This window comes from Accipiter gentilis, chromosome 6 (genome assembly GCF_929443795.1).
Source record: "Accipiter gentilis chromosome 6, bAccGen1.1, whole genome shotgun sequence".
NCBI lineage: Eukaryota > Metazoa > Chordata > Aves > Accipitriformes > Accipitridae > Astur > Astur gentilis.
Window position 1 is genome coordinate 33,696,333 of NC_064885.1, and position 14,512 is coordinate 33,710,844.

A 14,512-nucleotide genomic window follows, 5' to 3' on the forward strand; every position below is an offset into this window, starting at 1 on the left:
TTTCTCTACGATGGCACAGCTCCTTGGATCATGTGTATTAAACACAATAACACATCCCCAGTGGTGATTTTTAAATAGTAAAGTTTGTCAAGCCTTTTAGCAGAATTCAGACATTGCAGCATGCAGTCAAAACCCTCCCAACACAACATGTTTCCTAAATGATGAAGGAACAGCTGCAGGGACTGGATCTAACACCAGGGACATGGAAGATCCTGGGAGCATGGGTTGAAATTCAGAAAACAAAGAAACGAGGATTGAGTAATTTTTGTTTCATTTGCAGAAATGGTGATACTGTGATGCTGATTACATCCTCCAGATCTAAACACATTTTCACAACAAAATGGAAGCAGTTGACAAGGGTATCAGCAATGACCTACCAGAGAGCAGAAGGGAGAAGCTGGCACTTACCCACCTGGCTTTTTTTTCTTAAGGTCTCTGACAACCACACCTTTTTCAAAATGATGTTTTCTTACTGCTGTTAGTAACAATAAAGCCTGAGGCTGCTTTCTTCAACAAGGACATTATTCTGCTGTATGTTCTTCTTGTGGAGGTGAAGTGGCTGCAATCCGTGTCATTATCAGCTTTTTATCTTAATGCATACAAAGCAGTGCTGTTGGGAACATAACTGTGGCTACCCTGCATGTAATTTAAGAAACTGTGTAGAATAGGGAAAGACAAACAGCTGCATAGTGTAGAAAAGGGAGTAAAACCAGAAAGAGGATACAAGAGAAAATCAGAGAGAAGAAGACGGAAGACACTAGTAAGAGGAGCAGCTGCCAAATATATGTTACAACAGATGGGAGAGAGATGAGAAGAATAGGTGGAGACATTTCAGTGAGGAAAGCAACATCAGACAGCATGGGCCTAGAAGATACCTTAAAAAAACAACCAAAAACTTAAAGGAGATGGATGACATTGTATAAGGAAGCAAATGAATGGAGGAATGTGCAGGGGAGTTGAAAACACAAGTGTAAGAAAGCACGTTAAATAGAAATGGAATGATCCAAAGATGTATTCTCCCTCTCTTAATGTCTTTTTGTGCATCAGTTCAGAGTTGAGCTCTCTACCAAGTTCAAAGAAATTGGCTAGAGCTCCCTCTGAAGGCAAACAGTGAAGAGATCTTATGTATTATTATTACTATACGAGCCTACTTCGTATGTATTTGAGAAATATCACAAGGTACTTCAGCCCCACCTGAAGGTTCACTACAGCATACACAAAGTGCGCGTGGTCCTGTGAAAGCTTGTTGCACAACAGCCTTTGTGGCAAAGAGTAAGGACAAATGCAGCCAAACGGGGAAAAATTGAAAGCAGGAAGGCAGACCAAGCAGAAGAACACCTGAAGTGGATATTGGAGATGAGATAGAAGCAAGGAAAGGAGAGCAGAGTGATCTGTGGGGAATAGAATGGCCAGTACCTTCTTATATTTCTGCTCCATGGTGTGGAGTCCTGCACATTATTTTTTGCTTGGTGGGAACTCCATCCCCTCCTAGTCCAGGTAAGGCAGGGTAGCTAGAAAACTCACATTACTTACAGGAAAAGATGAGTGTGCAGTCACCTTGAGCTGTTAGTCCCCGTCTGCTCTTCTACAAATAGCATCAGCTCCTGAAGGCAGAAAGACGAAGCCACCATTTTTTTTGTAGTAAGTTCAGTTGGCTACTCTCTCCTTCAGCAGGCACCAGAATACACAGCGAGGGAAGTCGCACTGAAAGGAAGTGCCCCAGGAAAACCAAGATTGTCATTTAGATTATTTCTTTCCTGGATTTGTCTCTTAGCCCTAGAAAAGGGATAAGGAGAGCTGGAATAGTGGCATTTCATCCTCTTCTCTCCTTTCTAAAAGGGGAACAGATCTTCCTTTGGAGCCACTACACATGGCTTGCCAAAGCTAAATTTCATGCTCTGAAATGTTTGCATTTAATCTGGCACATGTAGTTTTCCCTAGAAAGTATGAACAGACACTTACCATGGATTACTACAACATAAGAGTATGCAGGTATGTTTTTATCACATATTAGGTGACACTGCAGGACTACATTCCAGTTTATCTAGGAATATTTTGTAGTCTACTCAGATCCTTAAGGCTCAAATGTCCAAGGCATGTTAAAAAGAATCTGAAAAGAAAGTGACCCTAATAACTTGTCTAGAGGCTGGGCTTAAAATTGTACTTTTAGCCACTTGTAACAGTCCTTCTAGAACAGTGGGGGTGACCCTATTCTCTACTAATTTGTGAAACTGAATGACATCTTCCAGTGGAAAAATAGTCAAGGGACAGCTTTGTCTCAAGAACAAAAATGAAGAGCAAAAATATTAGGATAAATGAGAAAATGAGGAGGGTTAGGAAGATGATACAGACTGTAAAGGTAACGGAACACTTTGGAGAGGTGAAACAAACATAGGGAATAAGAGGAGGCAGAGGTTCCGGAGGGAACCAGAGTGTTGCACAGGTGGGAAAAAAGTAATTTGTTGACACTTGATAGCTTCAAACCTTACTTGATTTTGAGCTCAGTAGACACTTTAATCAGTGCTGCAGCTAGCCTGGAATATGGTTCTCTCACACTGGGAAAGGAAGATGTTGGAAGACTGTGGGTTGTTTTAGATCTGAGGTATGAGATTCATCTTTATTTGATGGAAAATGTATTTATGACATTGTCTAGGCTCCATTTTCTTCATAATTACTAAATGCAGCCAGCAGCAGCATTTCTTTGGTGCTATCTACCAGCTATTCTTTAGGATAAGGGATTTTTAATTTTGGTGCTAAAGGCAAGAAACCGCTGCTGTCATTGCCTCTCCTCCTGCTATCCATGTGGATACAAACTAAGCATCTCCTTACCGGTGTGGAACTACTGCCAGGGGGATGTTTGCAGTTCCAGCATGGAGGGGACTTCACATCAATCACCTACCTGTCTGGCCATGCTGCTGTCCAGTCCACAGCAGTGAAAAGGGTTTTGAACCATCCCATAAAGATAATCCTGGAGGGGAAGAAACTGGCAACCCAGGTTTCATCCTGTATGCAGATTACTGATTTCACACATCTCTTCCTGTTAGACTGGGGTGCTTTAAAATCCAAGGTAGGCAGAGGTACCCGAAACAAATACAGCTGATAATGACTTCAGTCCCACAGATGGCACTGTCAGCTAATTGGTGTATAAAAATAATCCTTCATACATTGGCATATAGTATCCACTTCATACCTCATAAAGGAAGAACATACTCCCAATGTTGTCAAAAAAAAAAATCCCTTGTTAACTGTCAGTAACCAAACTAGCAAAATGTTAAATATCCCCTTTTGCCAAGTCTTTAAGCACCATGCTCATAAAGGGCTTCAAGAATTCTTCAACAGTGCCAATCTTCTGTTGGCCATAATATGCTAATTTATGCTGACTAATGTGAAGTCAGCTAGCTGTGATAGAGAATCCATTAAAGAACAGAAAGAATAAATGAAGCTGAATAAATTATTGGAGGATCTGGAGCAAACAACTTCAGAAGACTACCTGTCATGAAAAAGTCATATTCTCATATTCCTGTCAACCAGTGGGCTCATAAAAAAAGAACAATTTATCAACACTTTGTGTCTGCTCCCTGTTGTCATTTGTCTTCCAGTCTTTGCTCCTTGTCTGTATTATGAAAAGCTCTCCACTCCTGGCTGATGAAGCCACTCCTCTATTGTCATCTGAAGGGCTGAAATACTACCTGCGTTAGTGCCTGAAACCCTGAACTGTCTTTCCGGGTGTCAATGATAGAGTTATATACAACAAGCTTGCACAACAACACACCCGATCAGTAGAAGGGAATGTTATCTCAGATCATATTGTCTGGGTTTCTAGAAAGCTTCCTCCAAGAGCTTCTTGTAACTCCTACACCCACTAATATCCTGAGGCAGGTTGAAAGACCTCTAAGCCTATATCCACAAATGCAACTGTGGCTTATGAGAAAGAATGCACAGATCTTTAATCATGAGACTTCTAATTTATAGACTTTGCTTCAAGTTTTTTCTCTGTAAATCCTCTTTCCAGTTAGCAATAAATAAGGCCCAATTCTAATTCTCCCCTTAATGTCTTTATTTGTTATGCATCAGAAGAAATTTACCAAGATTTTCCAAACAGAAAATGAGAATGAAAGATTAACTGTTTGTAGGTACAATCCTCAGGATGCAGCTGTCTGAAAAGCATCTTTCAGGGCAGTGATTAACTAAATGAAGAGGAAAGCAAAAATCTTAAGACATACAAAAAGGAATTTCCATGCAGAAACAACCTTGCAGAGTAAGTCCTCCCTGAATCTGTGGGGCACCATTTCCTACTGAGGAATGGCACAGAGCTGGTAAGGAGGTGGATTCATTGTGCTCCCAAAACCAAGCTTTGTATTGACTTCGTTCACTCCTTCTGGCAGGGTGAAGCCGAATGCCTGTAACAGGGTGAAAAAGACAATAAAGAGCTCCAACCTTGCTAACAGCTCTGTGAAAAGACAGAAAAGGCAATCAGCCAAAGGATTTCTAATCACACCTACCTTTCTAACTTGCTTGGGTTTTTGTTTGTTTGCTTCTTTTCTGCGGACTGTGTCCTTCCTCTTATCTGACTTTGTCATTTTATGATTTGGAACTGAAAGGCTGCTTGTATTTACACATAAAGTTTTAATCTATATTTACAGCACGCAGCAAGACGTTATAGAAACGATGACCAGGGTTGCATAGTTTACATTTACAGTCTTCCTAGCACTATGCATTTTGCTGCTACTATTTTGATAACTGAATCTGTCCTCCAAGAGAAACTGGATCTGTCTTCCAAGAGAAACTTTTCTATGTGTTGTTCGTTCTCTTCAAATCTTTTCCACATACAGTTGGACTTCTCTCTTCCTGGAGATCTTTAAAACAGTGAAATGTGTTTATATACCTATTTGTAGATGCCTGTAGTTATGTTGGGGAACGAATGGATCTTAAGCTGTTATCACAAGGAGTAAATATGTCCCTGTTCAGTGCACATACCTATTGAAAACAGGAAGAATGCTTCCCTGTTTACAAAGTTTCCATCTTCATCCACAAAGTGGCCTGGGTTGACCTGATCAGATGTCTCCCAGGAACAGACAGAACAGGGTCAATATTTGATAAAATTATGGTGTTTTGAAAAAAGGATCAGCGGCTTCAGTTCTGTCTTATTGTTCTTATTCATCAGATAAGCAAATAATGACAAAGGAGCAAAGAATTTAAAGTCCTAATTTAAAGTCTCATTTTTTTCAAAAATGAGATGAAGCTTTAAAACAGTTCATAAGAAGTTTAAACTTTTGAGAATGTTGCTACTTACTTTCCTTTATTACTTGCTGCCAATAAGTTCAATAAAATAAATGGTTAGGATGTTATAATGTTCGTATTGTTAAAATGTGTTGCTTTTATTTTTCCTATTGTCACTAAGTATTTTTATTACTTGTTCAGCTTTTTAATTACAGAATATCATGAGTATCAGTTTAATATTTCTCTTTGTTACTTGATAATTTCTGCAATGCTGGAGTTGCTTTGAGCAGATCCAGAAAAAAAGGAATGAAAATGAAACTATATGAAAAGCAGTGATGGGAGAATATTTAGAAACAAGCCCTAATGTACAGTTACAAACTTGAAAATACTTTAGTTTCATTAAAATATTTGCAAGATAGTGCATTTAAAAGCTTGTGATATGAAAAACATTTCAATTTTGCAAGTTTTTCAGTAAAACCTTTTTTCCATTTTGAATGGCCTCTGTTCACCAGCTGATAAGCCGTTTTGATAAGGAACAGACCTGAGGGTGCTGGAAATTAATATGTTTATTTTCAGTCACCATTCACAAGCTTTCTGTCAACAGTAATAATGATCTAAGAACCTACTAATATTTAGGACAATGTGCACATTTCCTTGCAAAAGGCCAGCCTTAGAGAGAGTCATAACTCAGGGGTACTGATAGTACTGATAGGATGCAAGGGTTCACGTCCCCAGCCAGGAAAACCCTCAAAAGCCTTTCTAAATTAATCTAAATTACCAAAGACCTACTGATATCAGCAGTTCTAAATCACAGTTGCTTTTCAACTAAATGAGCAATCAAATCGAAAGAAACTAAAAAAGGATAGTGTTTTGGGAATTACTAGCTGAGGTGGCTTCCATTGCTAAAAAGTTACGTTAAATCAATTTTTAAAATGGTTAAAGTGAACCAGACATCAGATATTCAGATATGCAGCATATTTGTACCTTTGGAACAGGAAATTCCGGCAGTTCTGTGTCCTTCACGCTCTGTCTAGGAAGTGAAATTAAGATTATATTACTGTATTGCTGGCTCTCATTAATTACAGCTTTTGTACAGAGGAACTTTTTTCTGTCCTTGTAGCAAATTAAATGGGAACAACCCAGAACAGCATCCAGCTCCTTTTGCACTTTCTCTAAGGAGGAATATTCAGCTTTAAATATAAACCAAACAATCTATAAACTCTATACTTACATTTTTTCCTATTGCTTTTTATAGTAATAATAACATCCAACAAGATTAAAAAGATATTTTATAAAATAAGAATGCCTTCAAATTCCCATACAGATGGCCTGAATAGAATTCGACACTGAAGTTCTTTATAGGTTGCACACTCAAATAATACTTCAAAAATAATGGTAGCAAAGTCCTTCTATAAGAATACATAGGTTCCTGTTACATTTACTGCTCTGAGATAATAAAAGTATTTTTATAAATTAATATTTATTTTTAGAGGCAGGGAATCAACTGGAAAATTAAATATTAATCATGTATTAAGAGATCAGTTTAGTAACTGATCAAGGATTGTTCTTTACTCAGAACCACATAGATTTTTCTTGTCATCTACAGATGGCCTAATTACTACTCTGTAATTACCTGCCTTAGGAAGCACTTACCCAAATTAATTTTTCTCAAGGACTTTTTTTTCCCCCCACTTACAATCTGAGCTGAAACGGTAATTTCTGATTAATTTCTGAGCTGGAATGTTCTAATTAATATGATTCTTTATCATTGCAATTAGATTGACCCTGTGCATGAGGAAACTTAAGACTATTTTAATAGTCTTCACCTGAGAGGGTGAAAGATCATGTTTTGAAAATTCAGTATGTGCAATCCAGTCTCAAATTTTAGGTCTTCTGAAGAGCTGTTAGGTAACAAAAATGGGACATCCTTTCTCCTTATCACTTCCACCATTTTCTTCTTGACAGCTTCCTGCCATGCCTCGTACCCAGCTTAGACTCTCAACTATGAGGCCTTTGAAGTGATTTGTATACCTTTTAATCCTTTCTATCCTGCACACTCTGACTCTTCACTTATTTTACTCTGCCAGTCTGTATCTTTCTTCTGTGAATATCATTATTAAAAGCATACAGTTTCAAGCTACTCACCCCAATCTTTTTTTTATATCTATTTATATGTAGATATCTATGTTTGAAGTTTAAGCTTCATGGAATAACCACACATATTAGCAGCTTCATGCTGTATTGAAATGGTTTCTGCTGCAAAGAAGCCAGGAGCACATCAAAGAGTAGCAGTCATGGGTTGAAAAGGATGACCTGAAGACTCCACCTTGTCCTCAGTGGAAGTCTAATCATTATTGTCAGTAGAGGGGAAACGGTGCAATTTATCTCATCTAAGACTAGACTCCTCCATCTAATCAGATGAATCACACCCTGCATTCTGTATAGATCTCTTAAAAATGAAACCTAAAGTGACTGGCCTGTATGTTAGAAAGGTTACAGCAAGAAACAGATACCTGCAGTTCGCCTGTTTCATACTCTAATAATTAGTTCCTCTACTATTCTTTGAACAAGCTCTACTCCTATTTGAACATGTATAATTTCTAGAAAGTTGCAGAACTGCTTGGGTGTGCTTACCTTGAATGTCAGGATAAACCATCATATAGAGCAATGCTCAACATAAAGTGGTGGCTGTAGTTTCTGTACCTGCCAGAAAGAGGTCAAAAATAGTCTGGATCAAGTTTTCTTCATCATAAGTAGCATCAGCATCTTCTTTAGTCTGAAGATATTAATTGGAAAGATCAAGTTAGGGCACACAAAAAAAGAAGTAAGCCACCTTGCATCACAGGAATATTTACTGATACTATCCAAAATGGAAAAAAAAAAAAAAAAAATTTTTTTTTTTAAATGAAATGGCTGGAAAATAAGACTTTCTGAATAATATTAAGACATTTTCTACTATTCTCCACTACATTTGTCAATTTATCCTGTCCACGTACACATTGTGTTCTTCAGCCATGACAGTGTTATTAATTGTTTTCTATTCCTGCTGCAAATCCCATCATAACAGTCATTTCTAGTTGTACCTTAAGCACATGCAGATCTATTATTAGTCTGTTTATAGATAACCTACCTGTAAATCTACTTACATTATTACTTCATCCTCCTCATGCCATCTCTTAGTGTCAGGTTTTTTTAATTCATCTACCTATAAGCTTTTCTATGGAGAAATTGTACACTTCTAAATTTATATTAGACATCATTATAATCAAAGGAGCACTTTAAATCCCTTGCTGTTAATGGAGCTTAAGAAGAGTTCAGAGATATTCACTTTATCTCATCCAAATAGTAATCAATAAAATCTTGATTTTCATCTGGTTTTCTTTTTTCTTGTGGCTTTCAAGTTCCTTTGCTAATAGAGTGTTCACAAAATTTATGCTGGACATAGTCTGTTTAAATGGTGCTAGCAAATGCGTTGCAAGCCAGGGAAATATTTCATATACCTATAAAAGACATATTTTAGATATGTGGTATTACTGACATTAGCAAACTAAATTTGAATCCTAATACAGGCTTTTGAGCAGTGGAAAAGGCAAATGAAAGACACTGATGACTATATCTTCACCTTTATATTGAAGGGATAGTGCCTATCCCATGATTCGTTAAAGCCTTTCTTAATCCCATTTTTTCCCTGGAGCAGAATTTCTCTTAGTTTCATGCTACAAATTTTCCATTGTGATGTACAAAGAATAAATGAAGTTATTCTGTACCCCAGTTCATTGCTAGGCTGAACTTCAGTAGCAAGGACCTCATATAAAATATGCCCTGGTTCTCAGTTTATCCAACATATATATCATTTCTATCTCATCACTAAAAAAACAGGCCCAGGCTGGCTTCCTTGACTCATATGCTAACTGCAAATAGAAATATCCAAAAACAGGTTTATTTTCTTACTGTAGGATACTGAATGCATGGGGATTTTACTCAGACACACCTTCTCATAGATAAGAAGCAAACATATCACGTCTGCGTGATATACAAAACAACTTAATGAAGTAGAAATACTGACCTGTGTGGATTCCCTGTTGTTTATTCATTGTTCTAAACCTATTCACATTCTTGCACTTATACCATTATAAAACCACATCTCAGCAGAAAAGAAAAAAAAACACTTTTTACATTAATTCCATTCCTCTACTTCATTTCCTTTTCTTTTTTCCTGTTTTACAAATTGCACCATGTCCTTCCAGGTTACAGAATTACTGCAGCTTAAATTATGCATTAGGTCATAACTCTTGGGCTCACTTATTTAAATGGCAGCTGCATTACAAAGATTTATCTACCCACAAACCTGTTCAGATTCCTGGCTTGTATTTCTTCTTGGTACTACTGTGTATTTTTGTTTAAAACTACCTGTCCACTTAACAGGAAAATACATTAGTACAGACCATCATTAAAGGATTGTACATCACTGTGAAACCACTTTAGAGAGTAGGACAGAATGAAATATTGGACTAGAATGTTTTTGTTAGCTGTGGACACACTGTTAAGAGTTTTTAAGAACAGCTTATACAAATACCTACTGAGAGCAGTTTGGAAATAGATGATCCTGTGTTTTCTGGAACCTGATGATCCTGTGACCCTGGTTAGAAGATAGCTTAGGAATCATTCCACCTGCATTTTCTGGGAGAAAAAATCGTAAGTAGTTTTATTTTTTTTTACCAAAAAGTATCAAATTAGTCCTCAAATTCTCTAGGACCTTGATTACAGCAGTTTCCAGTTAGTAAGAGATGGTGGAAAATCATGCAAGATACAAAGCCGGATGAGTTCCAGCAAGTTCTGCAGAAGCAGGCTGCCTTGTACCTTCCTAAATTGACTTCTTGACTATATACAGTATTGTAGGTCCCATTCATAAATGGTTAATGATAAAACTGCCCTTGTTTGAGGCAATCTGTTCCACTGGTTTTGCAGCTGCAGTCACAGTTTCACACAGAAGCAAGATAGCAATTTTTTCTGTCCAGGTGACCAGATGTGAAGTTAGGAGCTGCTGTCTTGAATGAAGATAAATATCATCCAGCAGCTAATGGAGATTGACTTCCAGTGTGCATTACTGAATTGTCATAAGGACATGCAGAGGTGGTGCAGGTGTTGCTGCCAAAAACTACAGGAAAAAGCTACCATTAAGCAATTTCATGATATGTTACCTTTATGCAAAACAGTTGCTCTAATTACGTTCCTATGAAGTTAGCTAACAGTAGTGAAGGAAGTAGTAAAGACCCATATCACTTGACATTTGTTGACAGTCATGATTTCACATGGTACAGAAAGCCACTTTGTCAGACAGAATTTAAGTTAAGCCTATTTCAGAGCTTTTCAGATATTTTTACTTATATTTTACTACTGAGTTTCAGTTATAGTTTCAAACACTGGAGTTGCACAGGTAGTGCTTTTGCAAGAAAGTCCTTTGTACATCTCCCAAACATGTAGCAAGCCTATATATTTCCATTGCTGTCCACCAGATATAGGAAATTTCTGTACTATGACGACGCATAAGCAATTGAAACAAGTTTTGAACTAGGCATCTGGAAGTACTGTTCTGATGCAAATTGTTCCAGCAATTCCAGGTGCACTAATATTTATTTTTGTTATAAAAGTAACAAGTTGCCTTTTTCATTGTCTATCTATATAAAGTAAACAATCAAACAAACAAAAAAATCCTTTTCCTCACAAAAAAACAGATACTGTTCCCAAATGCCATTATATTATCAATGGATTCAATCAAGCTGTGAAAATTTACATCATCTTTAGAGAAGAAATGTCCAAAAAATCACAGAACAAATCACATTTGAGATAGTATGAACAACAGGCACAGAGAGGTCCAGAGGTTTTCCTGTAAACACAGTGAACAGTATTCACCATTAACACTTACTGTTCCTGCTTTTCCCACCAAAAGGAGAGCAGATAACATTTTATAAACACTTATAACATTAATTAGATTGCTGGATGGCAGATTTCAATTTATGGGTAAAAGGCATGAGTAAAGGAACCTTCAGATATCTAAAACCCACTGTTGATTAAAAAAAAAGGCAAGACTGCTGGTGGGAATGGAATTAGTAGTAGTAGTTATAAAAATACCCAGTTTTCACAAAACTTTGGCATCAGTAGATCTCATGTGGCAATAACCAGGGTACATAAAAGGTCAGCTGAGACATTGTATGAATAAGCAGCTGAATTGAAAAGAGAACCACCTTCTATTATTTGCTTATATCCTTTATATCTGAATAGTAGAATAAGTGAGCATACCTATAGATTCACCCTGTTATTCAGCAGCACAATCTGAACAAACTTCCTCTCTTGCTGAGGATGCTGCCACAAGCCATGTGACGTGAGCTTTTTCCACTGCACTTGCCAGAGCAGAGCCATAGGGTTGTGCAGCCTTGATCAAAGCTTTTAGTATTTTGTGCCTTGTTTTTCTTTTCTGGAGAGGGATATGGGGTGTTGTGGTACTTATTTTGTTACTGTTTACTGTTACCCTGATTCTGTGACCACGGGTAATGTAAAACTGACTAAGAAGTAATAACACTAACAGACAGTGACCATGGCATGTCAGTTCTAAAGTTCATACTGTGGGGTTTCACATGTAGCACTTCTGCAAGGAAGCGTCTCCTGCAGATCATATGATATAGACCTTTGAGACTCAGGTCTGCATGTATACTTTAAATCTATTTTTGTAATCAGATTGTTTCAAAAGCTACAGGTGAACCATTCTTCAGCAAGATTACCCATTGCACAGACTGACCTGCACATTGAGGCACATACCATTTGTTTTCTATAAGTTTTCCACCAGGTGACAAGACCTCCTTTTGCAGTCGATACTCCTGGCCTTTTTTCCCTACTCCCATTTTCCTCATTGCTGCAAATCCAAAATGCCTCTGTTACCTCCGGAGACAACCATTAGAGAACATAACACCTAGGATCATAATGAACTAATGCTTTATAAATTAATTAATTGGTACACTTAATACGTCAAAGAAGCTTCTCTTTGATTCTAATTTTTTCAAATTTTTGCCAGCAGTCCAACAGCATTCCTCTATCTTCTCCTTTCTTCTTCTGGCTTAGCCATCTATCTCCTGCATATAAACTCTTACAATAGCTGTTTTTGTTTGGACAGAATCAAAAAAAGAAATGTTTCATAAAAACTCATGAAAATATTAACCTTTTTTTCCACTGTAAATTAAGGACTTTGAGACTCTAAATCAGTTTCCAAAACCAGGGTTAGAATACACAAAAAGAATTTGTGAAAATAGTTACCATTTCCACGAGTCAAAATGTAAAGGTACTGCTTCTTGGCCTTCCACTAATGTCTTCAACATGGACATTCAGACCTTCTTTCACTGCCTGAAACCCTTGCAGGACAACTATAGGAATGTTTGAAACCCATAAGGCGAAGACATTACCATGAATTTTGGCCATCTGTAGAACAAAGCAGCATTAGAACAACATGGGTGAGAACCGGTACATTTAAAATCAAAGAAGAACCAGATCTTTTCCCTCGGCAGATGCCCCAGGGGTGATTGACCTTGAGAAGAGAGCATCAAATCTATGCTTACCTATAATATAGCTCAAAGTCAGGTTTCTATCTAAAGTCTTGTTTATTAAAGATCAAGATGTTCCTAAAATGTCAGACAGCCAATATTGCCAAAGTCTGTGATGTTATTTATTGCATCTTACAATTCAAACTCATTGCAGACAAATTCTTACGTGATTGTAAGAAGAAAACATTAGCTCATGAGTTTCACGTGAACCATGTACAGATTCCCCTTTGTGTATTAAGTATAGCAAAAGCACCTGCAGAGTTGAGTAAAGCAGGAATCACTCTGTCCTTTCTAGCTCAGCTGTGATAGCTGTGTCTCCACTATACTGTGCACACAGACATCACTAGAAGTAGGCAGGACACTCCTTTCCCTGGCTGGAGAATTGGGAGCTGGAAAAGTAAAAGGCTGAGGAAAGTGCAACAGTGCGTAGATCAAAGTAGCAAGTCTGCGGAGCACAGTAAGCTGGGAAGAGTGGGGAGTTGCCAAAACATCCCAAGAACTGCAGGAGTAGAGGAGTACAAAGTTTTGCCGCCTGGGAGCAAAGAGGGAACAGATAGGCACATTAAGCAAAAATTTATACGCGTGTGCTTGCACATTTGTGTTTAATTTCATTTTTTGGAAGGACTAATTCATGGCTTTTGAAATCTTGGGATAAGCAATACTACTCTTCAGGTTTGGGAGGTCAGAAATAGAAGAAAACACAGCAGACATGCACTGGCTGTAATTTTATGTTGTGAGGTCAGACTACTTTGCCTTTGAAATATGCAGCTCAGGAGAAGATAACTGGCAGGACAGAGAAGAACCAGGGAAAAGGAAGGTTGACAACAAAAAGTGAAAGTGAGGTGCTATTACTTATATATTTACATGTTAAATATTTAATACATATTTATGATGGATATAAAACATTAGGATACAAATTCTAGAAGTGTTGTTCATTACAACTGGACTTATAGAAGAGTTTGAGCCTAGGCACGTAATTCAGCTATTTGGAAGGTCAATCAGGCTCAGCAGACTGAAGTCCTTTGTCAAAATCTGACCAAATTGCAATAAATATAAATATAAAAATATAAATATAAAAAAATTATTCTAAGAACTTTTGAAAAATCTGTTGAATAAGTATAAAAAAATTTCATCCTTTCTGTACAGGAAACACATAGGCACTCAGTAGCTCTTTCATGGGATATTGAGAAACTGCCAGTGCAACAACAGTCAAAACACAGACATGCAAAAGACTGCACAGAACTAAAGACACTGCTTTAAAATTTATCTTTTTCCTATGTCTAAGACAGGAATATTATCATCAGTATTGTTTTGTTCATATGCACATAAGGTTTAAATGACATGTTTCATAGTAAGCTGGAAATTTTCATACCAAGAAAAAGATATTTTAATGATCCCCACCTATTTTCACATTTATACAATTCAGAATATCCCTCCCTAGCATTCAAAGTAAGACTATGTTAAACATTCACATTTACTTTTCAATCAGCTTACGAGTCCTTTAATTAATTGCCTGAAAATACGTACTTTTTTAAGGATCTCATGATGAATTTGGAAGTTCATTTGCAGCAGATTTCCAAAGAAAGGGTATGGAGTTGGTCCAGGAAGAAATCATCTTCTCATCCATTGCAATTTCAGAAACTGTATAAACAGCAGAGACACCACAGAAAATACCAGCACCACACTTCCTGTTAACATTT

The 14,512-nt window shown here is 37.3% G+C and overlaps 1 pseudogene; it reads right to left on the bottom strand.

Annotated features, from left to right (window-relative positions):
- Positions 1 to 8,544: 8,544 nt before the first annotated feature.
- Positions 8,545 to 14,510, bottom strand: LOC126039424 (cytochrome P450 2A5-like; annotated as a pseudogene).
- Positions 14,511 to 14,512: the final 2 nt, after the last annotated feature.